General features: G+C 42.6%; 1 protein-coding gene across 1 annotated transcript in view; it reads left to right on the plus strand.

Moving 5' to 3' along the window:
• ATRNL1 (attractin like 1) overlaps positions 1-12964 on the plus strand; it is a 449173-nt gene that overhangs the window by 418693 nt on the left and 17516 nt on the right. The gene's annotated exons all lie outside the window — the stretch shown is intronic.

Genomic DNA, 12964 nt, shown 5'->3' on the forward strand with positions numbered 1-12964 from the left:
TAGGTTTAATTGGCTCATTTTATTAGAATTTCTAACTGTGCAGGATAATTATAACCAACCAAATATTATATCATACTTATAGTAAAAATATTTAAAATAAAAATTATTTTAAATATTTTTACATATTTTATAATGACAGTTACACTGAGTGGCCAGATTATTATGATCTCTGAACGCATAATAATCTGGCCACTCAGTGTGTGTGTGTGTGTGTGTGTGTGTGTGTGTGTGTGTATATATATATTAGAGGCCTGGTGCATGATTTCGTGCATGGGTGGGGTCCGGCCAGCCTGGCCAGGGGAAAGGGACATGGGTGGTTGGCCGGCCTGCCTGCTGGTCAAACTCCTGGTCTAGGGGACAATTTGCATATTAGCCTTTTATTACATAGGATATACACTGAATGGCCAGATTATTATGCGTTCAGAGATCATAATAATCTGGCCACTCAGTGTATATTTCATGTGGCTACATTTTACAGTGTTTGGTATGACACATAGAGGGGTCTGCGCAGGTCTTCAAGTGGCCTTGTCACACACTTCATTTCCATGCTGACCAACTACCAGCGAGATGCCCACTTCTCTGCCCCCGGGCAGCCGCATGAAGGAGACAAAGAAGAACCATGCCCTGTCTTACTGATGAGCTTCATAAGTAACCAGTGTTTACAAAGCAATAGTATTTTTCCTAAATATTATCATACAACTCTTGGGATTATTCCTCCTTCTCCAATTTGGGTGAAAAGGGTAAAGGGATTAAGAAGTACATATTCATAGTTATAAAATAGTCACAGGGATGTAAAGAACAGCATAGGGAATATAGTAAATGATACTGTAATAACTATGTACCATGCAGGTGGGTGCTGGAAATATCAGGGGGAACACTTTGTAAAGTACATGATTGTCTGACCACTATGCTGTACCCATGAAATCAGTACAAAATAATATCGAAAGTAAACTGTAATTGGAAGATAATAAATGCCCCCCAAAAAAAGCGAGAGAGAAAAAATGAAAAGATGTCAAAGGCAACAGTGCCATAAAACTGCCAGAGTCGGGTGCCACTTAGCGATGACCCCCCCAGCATCCCCTTCCTCTCTTTGTGCCTCGGGTTCTATATATAAAATGTGAAGAGCAGTAGCTTTTCTACTGCATACTGCCCTCAGGAACCAGTGTTTCGTTTTTGTCTTTTATTAAAACACATCTGATTTCTAAACCAGCCAGCCATCAAGGCTGCCTAAGTCGAAGGCTACAAGGTAAAGGGCAAACTCCTCGTCAGAGTGGCTCTTGAAATCGGAACCCTCCCTCGCTTTCCAGCTTCATCCGCCATCGCTTCCACTGCACAGGACCCTCCAGTGAACTCATCTGCTCCCCAGGACCCAAACACGCCAAAGAGAGGAGATGACCTAGATTTCTCTCTCAGTGTGTGTGTGTTTCAATAAATAGGAAAATGGGGGAGCTGGTGTCAACTATTATTAGAGACTTTCTAAAATATTATGATGGTTATCTTGCGTTGGAAAAAGAGAAGAAATATAGTGGATGTGTTTAAATTCAGATAAAGGGTATGTTTCAGATTAGAAGGTACAGCTAATCAGAGATAACTTGTACTAGTCGGTGGTTCCTGTTCAGAAGAATTATTGAACCATATCTTGTCCTAAATAAAGTAGATGGGAGAGCCAAGAATAACTGATTTCCTACTTCACTCAGTGGGCATTAAGAGTAAGCTTCTACTTGGGATGTTGCGACTTGATTTGGGGGGAGAGAGTGGGATGGAGACTAGAAGTCTCAGCTCTGGGCAAGGCTTGGTATTCCTAAAGGGCACCTCTTCTTATTCACCTGATGCCTCAGCACCAATCACGTGGTGAAAAGCAACCCCCCCCCCCCCCCCCAGGACAACTCAGGATGGACCATTGGCTTCCTCCCCAAATCACTTTCCTCTGGGGGAGGAATGCCTACACCAGGCGAATATTCTGTCGGGGGGTCAGGGCTGTGAGAACAGAGGAAAGAGGTTGTACGTACTACATTCTCAGCTTCAGTCTTTGCCCTTATGCCCTTTACACGGACCTCTTTTACTTTTTAAGAGCTGTGTTAAGGGTGCTCAAGTTGATTGTTCTGGGTGAACGGGCTTTTGACAGGTTGTTTTTTCCCCAACACCCATCTGTGCCTCTCAGAGAAGCTGTCTAAGACCCTTGCCATGCCCTTTCTCATCTCGAGACCTTCGTACGTGCTGTTCCAGTAACTGGCCGCCCTCTCAGCCTCCCCACTTGCACTCCAGGCAGTTCCTGCCCATTGTCAGCACTCAGCATCACTTCTGTGAAGCGCTTCCTAATGACCAGCAGGGCCTAACACACACAGCAAGGAAAGGTCATCCATTAATATTGTACACCTGCCCCTTTAATGTATTATGCAGACTGTGCAGAGGTGGGCAAAAGTAGGTTTACAGTTGTTCCTATGGAAAAGAACACAGTGATTGCCAACCCCTGTGTGTGTGTATGTATAACGGAACCTTCCTGCAGTCTTTTCATCAAAACATTTTGTTCAGCAGGCGATGCTGGCGGCCAACACAGAAGTCACGTTAAATGACTACAGGGCCTGCTTTTTAGGGACATTTAAATGCATATCATGGGGCAGGGGGGTGGATGGGGGTGGGAGAATGAAAAGAAACCAGACTAATCACCTGAGAAAAATCATGGCTGCTGCTTCTGCTTGCCACTGAATTTTTCCTTCAAGATACTAAATATCTACATCAAAACCTCCTTGAAAATGCAGGAGTTATGTTTCCGTTTTGCTTTATACTTTCCAAGTTGTTTTTATATTCATTTTCTCACTGGATTGCAACCCTGTGCAATACCCATTTTATAGATGGCGAGATTGAGGTCCAACAAGGGCACTTGACTTGTCTAAAGTAACAGAGCCAATGGGTGGCAGGCAGGAGAGAAGTGTGTGGTTCTCCATCAACCGTTTCTCCAGCACACCCTCAGCAGACAGATGGTATGTGCTGGGCACTAGTAACACACCGGGGAGATGCAGATGGATCAGCTGTGGTTTCTCCCCTCCGGTGCTGCTGCCTTGCTCCTCCCATGCACCACCTGTGTCCCCTCGCTTCCTCCTCACTTGAGCTGCCTATTATTTCAGGAACTTGTGCCATGCTCAGTTGGAAAGTTTGGAGCCTGGGAAGTCCTGCGTTGTGATTCATTTCCTATGTCTGCATACCTTAATAGAGCTCCGTATGGTGTGCTTCCTGCATGTCCTGTTTTTCTTACCACCACACCATGTGCTAACATGAGACTATTAAATGATTTAATCTCAGGCCTCTGACTTCAATAGCTTCCCATCCATTGGGTGTCAGGAAGAACTGGGTTGGAAGAACTACAGAAGACAGGGGCCCTCCAGTCTTAGAGGTCTCTATCCATAACGAAGACATCAAGTGGCAGCTAAAGCAAGGGTGGGGGGTGAGGGGGAGGAATCTAGGGGAATATTTTCAGCAAATACGATAAAACAGATTTTTTTTATTATAAGGGAGCTAATACAAATAAGGAAAATCTTAGAGCAATACAAAAAGGGACAAGATGCACAAAGAAGCAATTGATAAACAGGCTAATGACCATTAAAAAATATTCAGCCTATAGTCTAACTAGTAGTCAACAAAATAGATATTAAAACAACGATCCTCACCTGTCAAAATAAAACATATATGTGTATATGATGAAACAAGCATGTTTTAAATACTGCTGGTAGAGGTGCAAAGTAAGTCCCTATGAAATAAATTGTGACTGGGTATCAAGCGTTTCAAAAGAGTTCAAATTCTTGCACTTAATTATTTCATGATTAGAAATCTAGTACTTGACGGAAAGAGTCAAGAATTTTGTCAAGTAATGAGAAGCAGAGATGGTCAATCCAACATTATTTATAGTAGTAGGAAACTGGAAATTTAGATGAATAAAAATGTACATAGATTATCAATTATGTGTTATAATAATGCAAAGAATATCTAATGACCTGGGGCAATATCAAGTTATCAAATGTCAGAATTCACCTAAAATCTTGGAAGAATATAATCGCTCTTCTTGTACACTCTTCAGCTCACCTGTACACCTACTAGGTGATTCTCTTCATTGATGCCCATGGAATCAGCACCCTTTCTCACAGCTGACTGGTGGGGACCCCTTTCCGTTTTATAAATGTGTTTCCTCTCCTTATTTTGAATATTACGACTCCGTGAGATAAAGGGAGATGAAAGCATGGGCGCTGGAGTCAGAAGAGGATTCAAACCTCAGCCCTGCCCCTTCCTAGCTCTGTGTGCATGGGAAAGTTAATTTCCCAAAGCCTCTATTTCCATATTTGTAACATAAATATGAAAATACCACATCGCCCCCCACTATTGCGAGAATTCATTGAGAAAATATATTCATAGAGAAACTAGCATTCGTAGGCGGTTACTAAATACCTCCTTTCCCTTCCGTGGAGAACTGTTTAAATGCGAATATTGCGTTTTATATGTTTGCAGTGTTTAAGGACAAATATTGTTCTTGTGGCTTTGTGAATATCTAATCAAATATGCTTGGGAGTGTTTTGGTGACTAAAAACAATTACAACCAGGTCAAGTGCTAAGGATATAACGATAAACAAGACCAAGTTCTTGCCGGCTGAAGTTCTCCTTCTAGTTGGGAAAGACAGCAGGTAATTAACATGTATGTAAATGACTCACAGACAAAGATTTTTATAGCAAAAGAAGATAGTCCTAGATGCTTACTCTGCATCACTTTTAAATGGAGATTTTTTCCCAATTGATCGATTGACGATGTTAGCTGGTGAGAAGGGCATGTGAATGAAACCCCAGAGTCCAAGGTATCAGGCTCTAAAGAGATTAGAGTGAGGAGGCGGATTTTGAGCTGAGAAGGATCACGTGAGGACGTCTAAGAAAATGCATTCTATAAACTGTGACACCTCAGAAAACGAAGTCAGCTGGCTTTCCTAGGCCAGCAAATTGCTGGTGACCCTGGAGGGTTGTGTGAGGCCACAATTTAATTGCACAAGCTTCGAGAGATCTGCAGTCCTTTATCCCATTAATTCAACCTGCAACTTTGTTCTCCTGTCCTTTTGAATATGCAGTTCTCATTGATTTCCGTGGGAGTTACAGACTCGGGGAGGGAAGGGTTGTGCCCATTATCTGTTCAAAGCAGAGCATCACTGAAGGTACGGTTTTCAAGTGTTTGCAGGCACATTACTGAGTCAGCTCCTTTTTGCTGGCTGGTCCGGAAGGCTTTCCCTTTGGAGTGGACCGTTTTAAAGGGCAGTCTCCTTCCCTAAAATCTCGGTGTCATACTCACGCACCAGTAATTGGTTTGTGACTGCCGGAAGGCAATGACCTCACAGTTCCATCTCCATTTTACTGCTGAATTGTTTCAGATTTAACTATCACCTAATCGTAATTACCAACCCCAGATATCATTGTGAATTCTGAGAATGCCGGTGGGGCTCTGACCGGTGGTCCACACGGCCAGTAAGGTCGATCCAGCCACGGCCCTCAGAGACCTTTTGTTTGAAATAGTTTCTGTCCATCGGTCATGTACCAACATAGTGCAAAGGTTGTAAGTATGACATTTAAAGCCACTGCATTCGCACAGACAGTGAGCGCGGCACTGTGATTCCGGCTCTGCCTCACCTTATGGGCCAGGCGTTACAGCATTTGGCTGCCTGGTAAAATCTGTAAAGCAAATCTATTTTCTACTGATTTCCATTCTGTAATTCCACGTGCATTAAAATTCACAAAAGTCTTCTCTGAAAACAACTGTGAGGGTTGGGGGCGGGCGATCCAGATGGTGTGGCCTGCCAGACCCTGCAGCTCCCGAGCTGCCCCAGGTCTGAGGGACTCCTCGATGCTGGACACATTGTGGCCCCGGGAGCTCAGGGTCTTCTTTTTGCTGGGAGCCCTTTCTGTGACCCAGAGCAAGTTATTTCTGCCGCACTTGGAGATGCACCCAGTGCATGCTGCAGTGGCCAGGAGGATGCTTTTGTCTGGTATTTGTAATGCTTTGGAGGACCAGTCTCAGGATCGGTCTCCGTCAGTGGTTGTCTGTAGGTGTAGCACACAGATCAAGCTCAGAATTTTCACTTTTGCAAAACAAAGGAAGAAGGCTGCCGTTCACAGCCCTGCAGGTCTCACAGTCCACCCCATTCATGGAGACACAGAAAAAGCTGTCTTCTTGCTGCATGGTAAAGGGAATATCATAGGAGCTTTGAGATGAGTTTGGATTCTGCCTTCAAGGTCAGAAGCTAAATTGGAGACTGGGGCTGTCTCTGGAAGGCCAAGTTTCTTCCCCTGTAAGGTGAGGCTATACTGTCTACCTTCTAGAGCAATTGTGCAGACTAGATATGAGGAAGTATGCGAAAAACCTGCTCATTATGCAGTGGTTTTCTGGTTTCTGATTTGTTTTGTGTTCAGAGGGTTATTGAAATACTAGAGGCCCAGTGCACGGATTTGTGCACCGGTGGGGTCCCTCGGCCTGGCCTGTGGGGATAGGGCTGAAACCGGCACTCTGACATCCCCCGAGGAGTCCCGGATTGCAAGAGGGCACAGGCCAGTCCAAGGGACCCCACCAGTGCACAAATCCATGCACCAGGCCTCTAGTATGCATATAAGATCTTTGATTAATCCCTTCCCACCCTCTCCCCTCCCCGCTTCTCTCTGAGATTCATCAGTCTGTTCCATGTTTCCATGACTGTGGTTTCTGCTCCTGCGTTGAGCATCTGCTCCCTGGTGGTCAGTGTGTGTCATAGCTACCGGCCGGCCGGTCGCTTAGGCTTTGATATATACAGATATTATAGACTTTTCATGGAGTAAAAAGTCCTTATGTGATTAATATTTCAAAGGAAAAACTCATTTATCTTTCTCAAATGCCATTTCATAAGGAACAAAGACCTGTGAAACAGCTCACCAAATATGTATGATGTCCATACTTTGTTCATAATAAAGCTTGCATGGAAATTGTCTTCAGGGCTTGATTATTAATAGTTCAGGTCAGCTCAGTGCTTATGCACCTGATATTTTCTGTGTAAACAAGTAGCAACAAAATAAATGCAGGAAACAAGAATCACTATTCTAATTATTACAAACAAATATTCTTTGGTTAATTGATTTCTTATATGAAATCCTATTTCTTATCATTGTTAATAGTAATAGGTCCCAGAAGTAAAAAATATTATCATTTTTAAAATCCTTAAAAAAATTTTTTTTGCCTGCTCTAAAATAAATATTCTGAGATTGGAGTGATAAGTGTCTTCGTTCACAGCAACCTCCTTTCTAGCGTTTTCTCCATGCCCTCCAAGTGGTTATTAGATCAACAAATAATGTTAGCTACCTTCCATGTGAATATAGGGTTAAGAAACTCTCAGAAAAAGTTTAAATAATTTTTAAGCCTTTGTTTCAGTCAATTTTAGGAAATAATTAGACTTTTAAATTAACCAATGAGTTTTTCTACAGAAGTATAGTGGGGGTTAGGAGTTTTGAAGATCCTCTTTAATCTTCTGGCCAATTTTGATCAGCGGTTGGAGCGTTGGTCTGCACACCGATATGTCTCTCTCACATCGATGTTTTTCTCTGTCTCTCCCCCTCCGCCCTCCCTTCCACTCTGTCTGGAAATTGATGGAAAGAATATCCTCAGGTGAGGATTAAAAAAAGAAGAGCTTGCTGGAGAAATCAGGTCTTAGGCGGGGACTTGAGGGAAAAATGAAGAGAATTTGGATAGACAAAGGAAATATGGGCCTTGGGAAATATGGTCTTATACCTGTGATCAAGTGGAAATCTGTGAATTCTTTCACATTATGAGTGGATCAGATATTTCCAGATAATTAGCAAACATAAGAACTTTACTGTAAATGGCTGAAAGGATTGGCCCTTAACCACCAGTAAAATTTCACAGCGATGACCTGTGGGAAGAGGAACCACTCCCAGGAGGCCCACCTCTCCAGCTGGCATTCAGCATCGCCCTGAGTTTTTGCTGCAGCTCTTCAAACGATAAGGGATCAACAGATTGTGTTCATGCAAATGAGGTATTCCAATTCTACTTGGGAGCACGAGTAAATAGTAAACCAGAGAACCTGAAGGTTAGCTAAATTGGAAAGCTGGCTGAAATGCTACACAGAACGTACTTAATAAGAAATGATGGGTTCACTCAGCCCAGAGGAAGTGCGGCGGATGGAGAATGTTTTCTTGCACAGCTCTGCGCGTTAGGATCTCAGCTCCCGCTTCTGCAGTGATCGGTACCGAAGGCACATTGGAAGCTTTCCACATGTCTAATGATTTCCTGCTAAGTCTGTCATCCAAAAGTTCAAACACTTAGGAATCACAGTAAATTTTATGTTTTTCTTCAGATCAAATGATGACAGAAGTATTAGAGTTCTGTGCTGTGGATGATAGATACAAATATAGATATAGATATAGATATAGATATAGATATAGATATAGATAGATATAGATATATACACACAGGGTGGGGCAAAGTAGGTTTACAGTTCATATGGAAAATAATAAAATAACTATAAATAAACTCTGTTTCATGTACTCACAACTGTAAACCTACTTTTGTCCCACTCTGTGTGTGTGTGTGTAGAGAGAGAGAAAGAGAATATAAAAAATGAACCTTATAGTCGCCTTAAGAGTCTGCTCACCTCTTTGTTTTCCCCAGTATTCCCTTCTCATCTCGAATCTCATCCTTCCTAACTTTCAAACCTAGACCCACGGACAGCCCTTTTTCTCACACTATTTCCACCACTCCCCGCCCATGTTATATTAGATTCCTAGGAACCCTATGCATTCTCTACCTCTTTCATGTTCCACATAGGGAGAGCTTGTTCCCGACTTTGATGACTGTGGTCGTTTTAAAATGTCCACAAGTTCTCCGATACTCCTCCCTCCAAAAGTGGGGCCTAATTCTCCTCCCAGTCAAAGTGGGCTGGACTCTGGCTCGCTTCTAATAAAGAGAATAAGGCAGGAGCCTCCGTGTGCGCCTGTCGATGCCAGGTTACCAAAGACTTCAGCTTCTCACGCTCCCCCTCCGATCACTTGCTCTGATCCGAGCAAAGCCAGATGCCGGGACGAGGACACTCGCTCCGGAGAGGCCCACGTGGTGAGGAACGGAGCCCTCTTGCCAATAGCCACTGAATGAGCTCCAATGCGGATCCTCAGGCCTGGTCAGGCCAGCAGGTGACTGTCGCCATGGCCAGCATCTTAGTTGCCATCTCATGAAAGACCCCGAGCCAGAACCGCTCAGCTAAGTGGCTTCCAAGTTTTGACTTAAAGAAACTGTGAGACTAAAAATGCTTGTTATTTTTTATTGTTGGCATCTGAGATTGGGTATAATTTGTCATAGTATGGATACCTAATACAGTGACCTACCCGAGTATGGTGCCGTGCTGAAGTAAAAAAGCCACACAAAGAATTCGGTGAGAATTCCTCACTTTTGGATAGGCTTTGAAAAGGCACACTAAGCTTTGCTTCACCTTTGCAATTCTTCACATCTTAGCCAAGAGAGCACTTTACAACAGTGGTTCTCAGTGGGGCCAACACTTCCCCCTAAGATTTTTCATAAATTTGCAGGACGTTCTGGGTTTGCGTGACGATTGGGGCCATCAGAAAGGCAGTCACTAGGCAGGACACAGGGATCCTTGATGCTTGGTGATTGTACAAGTAGGTGAAAGTGCCTGACTCCTTGTGATACAGCCATATGCGAGCATTACGTATTGAAATACACATTAGGTTAAAGTTACTTCCCCTTTCTGTATCCTGCATTTTACAGTTAGAACGCCATATTGCTCTAGTGAAAATTATTTGTGTATTTTCTATGTTTTGTGAATTTTTTTCAGTTAATAAGCAACACAACAAAATATTTCAGAGGGGCGCAGTAAGTCTTGTAGAGTTGAAAACCTTTACTCTCGATTGGTCATCGCATGTGTGTTGAGAGGCAGTGTGGTCGAGTGGAGTGACAGACAGAGCTGGATTCAAATCCTGCTTCTACCATAATTACTGTCAGTTCGTATCTTATTACCTCTTTTAGGATTACATGTTGTCATCTGGAAGATAAGCTAATAACAAACACCTTGCAGGTTTTTGGAAGGGTTAGAGCTAATATATTGAAGCGTCCCGCATAGTGCCTGCCCACTGTGGGTGTGTGATAATGACACACGTTACGGTAAGTAGTAGGAAGTAGTAGGGCAAATTTTGATGCATCCAGTAATGAGCAGTGCGTAGTTATTCTTCCCAGGTGTGCTAGGTAGGAAGCCAGTTTGATTCTGAAACCTAACAACAGTCATGCTTAAAAATAACAAGAGGAAACCCAGTGATAAATAAGGTATCACTTAGCATAACAGTAAAGAGACGTAGCTTCCGTCTGTGATGAGCTGGAAAGGAGCACATTGCGGCAAGCTGAGGGACCTCCAGTCTATCCAATGGGAAATAACATTTTCAGTTACATTTCTGATGCAGAGTGTACTCTCACCCCTGCTCTCCAAAAGGTTAGACCAGAGCTACAGTAAAGCGATGAATGTGGGATCTACACTTCTCCCACAGTCTCCTAGGCGCCACCCTCGCTCCCTCCTCTCCACGAGAACACAGGGGCGTGGCTGTACGTGGTGAGGGTTGGTGTGTTCTGGTGCACGCTGTCTTCTGTGCTCACAAGTGGACGGAAGCTCCTGCTGACTCTAGCACGCGGGCGGAGCTGTGCTCTGACCTCTCCTCAGCCATCATGGCACTCGGGCCAGCCAAAGCCAAAGTTATCACCGCACCTCCAAAGAAAGGGCGAAAGCTGGATCATGGGCGAGAGTAATATTGAGACTATAATTCTGAGACACCCGACCATGACCTGCGGGGTGTACCCTGATTGTTTCCCTGCATTACAGAGGCCCGCAGTGGAAGAGGGGCACAAGATCTCAGCCCGCTTCATCTGGCATGAGACTCATTTGGTAGGAACCCCCAAGGAGAACTCTTTGGAGGGGCAGAGCTGCCCCGAAGTCCATGAAATGGATTTAAGCCATCCCTTAAAGTGACCTTGCATTGTTTCACCAACATCTGGATTTATTGCCATTGTGCTTTTAAAGCAGAAACACCTTCATGACCCGAGATGGGAACATTAATAAAACAGGGAGCTTTTCTAGTCCGTATACATCAAATGAAGTCATACAAATCCAATGTTTTATAGATATTGGCACTAAAATGACAAAAAGAAACATTTTACGAGAAAAAAATGAAGGTGTTAAGAATGATCAAAATATCAGTACTTCTTTCTACAACTGGTGTATATATAGGAGATATTTAAATATAAATGATCTATGAACCAAATTGAGGTGAAGAATAGCACAGTGATAGCAGTGGCTATTGAAACCATGTGAGATTGCCTCAATAATGATATGACCGTCAAAGTTGCTCAGAGAATAAGATAGCATTAGGCAAATTTCAGTAGACATTTTTTTTTGGTTTCACAAAAGACATCCCTGAAGACTGGAAGATCGGTTAGATAATGCAATTATTTCATCAAGAACGTCAGATACCAGCCATCATGCAGCCTGCTTCTTGAAGTGGAGGAAGCCAGGAACTAGAGGGGTGGTTTAAAAAGAGGCAGAGGAAGAATGAATGACAAAAAGAAGATAAAACGTAATTACATGTAGTCTAAAAGGAGTGGGTGTAGATTGCTGTAATTTTTGTCTCAAAAGTTCATATATGACCTAATATGTATTAAAATATAAAAAGGATATTGTATATGTCAACTTTTAAAAAGGAGGTTAGCGTTACAACATCTTTTGATATTATGGTTCTTACATTCTCCTATACTTCCGACCTCTGCGTCTCCAGATTTTTACTGGATTGCAGTTTGATGATGACATCCATCATTGACCTTCCAACTGTAGCTGTCTCAGGTTTGACTCAAGGGGATAGCTCAGGTGGTGCCATGTACCCAGACCTCTTATCAGTACCCGGGGAAACATAACGGGGCTCACCATCCCTTCATACAGTAGCTGGCTTTCTAGAGTGCCTTGTCAGTGTGAAATACCGGTGAGTCCCATCATTTTGAAATGGAATGATTGTACATATAATAACATTTTTATAACTCTACATTTTCAGATATTGTCAAATAAAAAGATTAAATTAATATTGTGGATCATTCAGGGTTAACCAAAAATGCCTACGTTTCAAACCTATGGGTGAAAATGCTTCTTTAGCACTCACTGGTTTTGACTCACCTGCAGTAGCAGGTCCAAGGCTCTGCTCAGCTGATGGAGGCTGCCGCCGGCCTCATTGCCCAGCCCCGCCTGCTCACCACATATGTCAGCTCTAATTTACTTGAAGTGAAAAAGTCCTGTGGCTATTCAAAGGCCATTTGGCATTGCCGGAGCTGGAGAAATTATTTTTATTTTATGCCTTATCTTTTAGAGGGACACTACAATTTGTCAACTAGGATTTGTATGTTTTAATTTTAAAAACCACACAATGAAGAGTTGTCTCTGATCACTTAGTGAAAATACAATTTTTGTAAAATTTCCTGAAGATAAATAAACCATAAAAATTATGTATACTTAAATAAAATAAATAGCCCATATATATAGATAATGCAATATATATATATCCAGCATAACATTCTTTCTCAATAGTCAGTAAAGATTATCGCTAGTAAAAATTTCCCTTTTTCATGCTAGCATATGTGGTACTATAAGAGCAGATTTTTAAAAATTTAATAAGTAAATAAGAAATAAGGCAACCTTTCACATAAAGAATAACAGAGAGAAAAGAGTCAGGGGTTAAGAGAAGAAGTTAAGTTCATTTCTACAGAAACAAAGGTCAAGTGTATTAAAAATAATTTAGAATTTCAGCACAAGGAAAATACAATCCATGTGTAGTAAGTGGGCACATGGGTTATTGTCTTCACGTTAAGATATGAGCACTTCTTTACCCTGCAGTAAAGGCGGGGTACGGATTATTTTTG

The sequence above is a fragment of the Eptesicus fuscus genome, chromosome 17 (genome assembly GCF_027574615.1).
Source record: "Eptesicus fuscus isolate TK198812 chromosome 17, DD_ASM_mEF_20220401, whole genome shotgun sequence".
Taxonomy (NCBI): domain Eukaryota; kingdom Metazoa; phylum Chordata; class Mammalia; order Chiroptera; family Vespertilionidae; genus Eptesicus; species Eptesicus fuscus.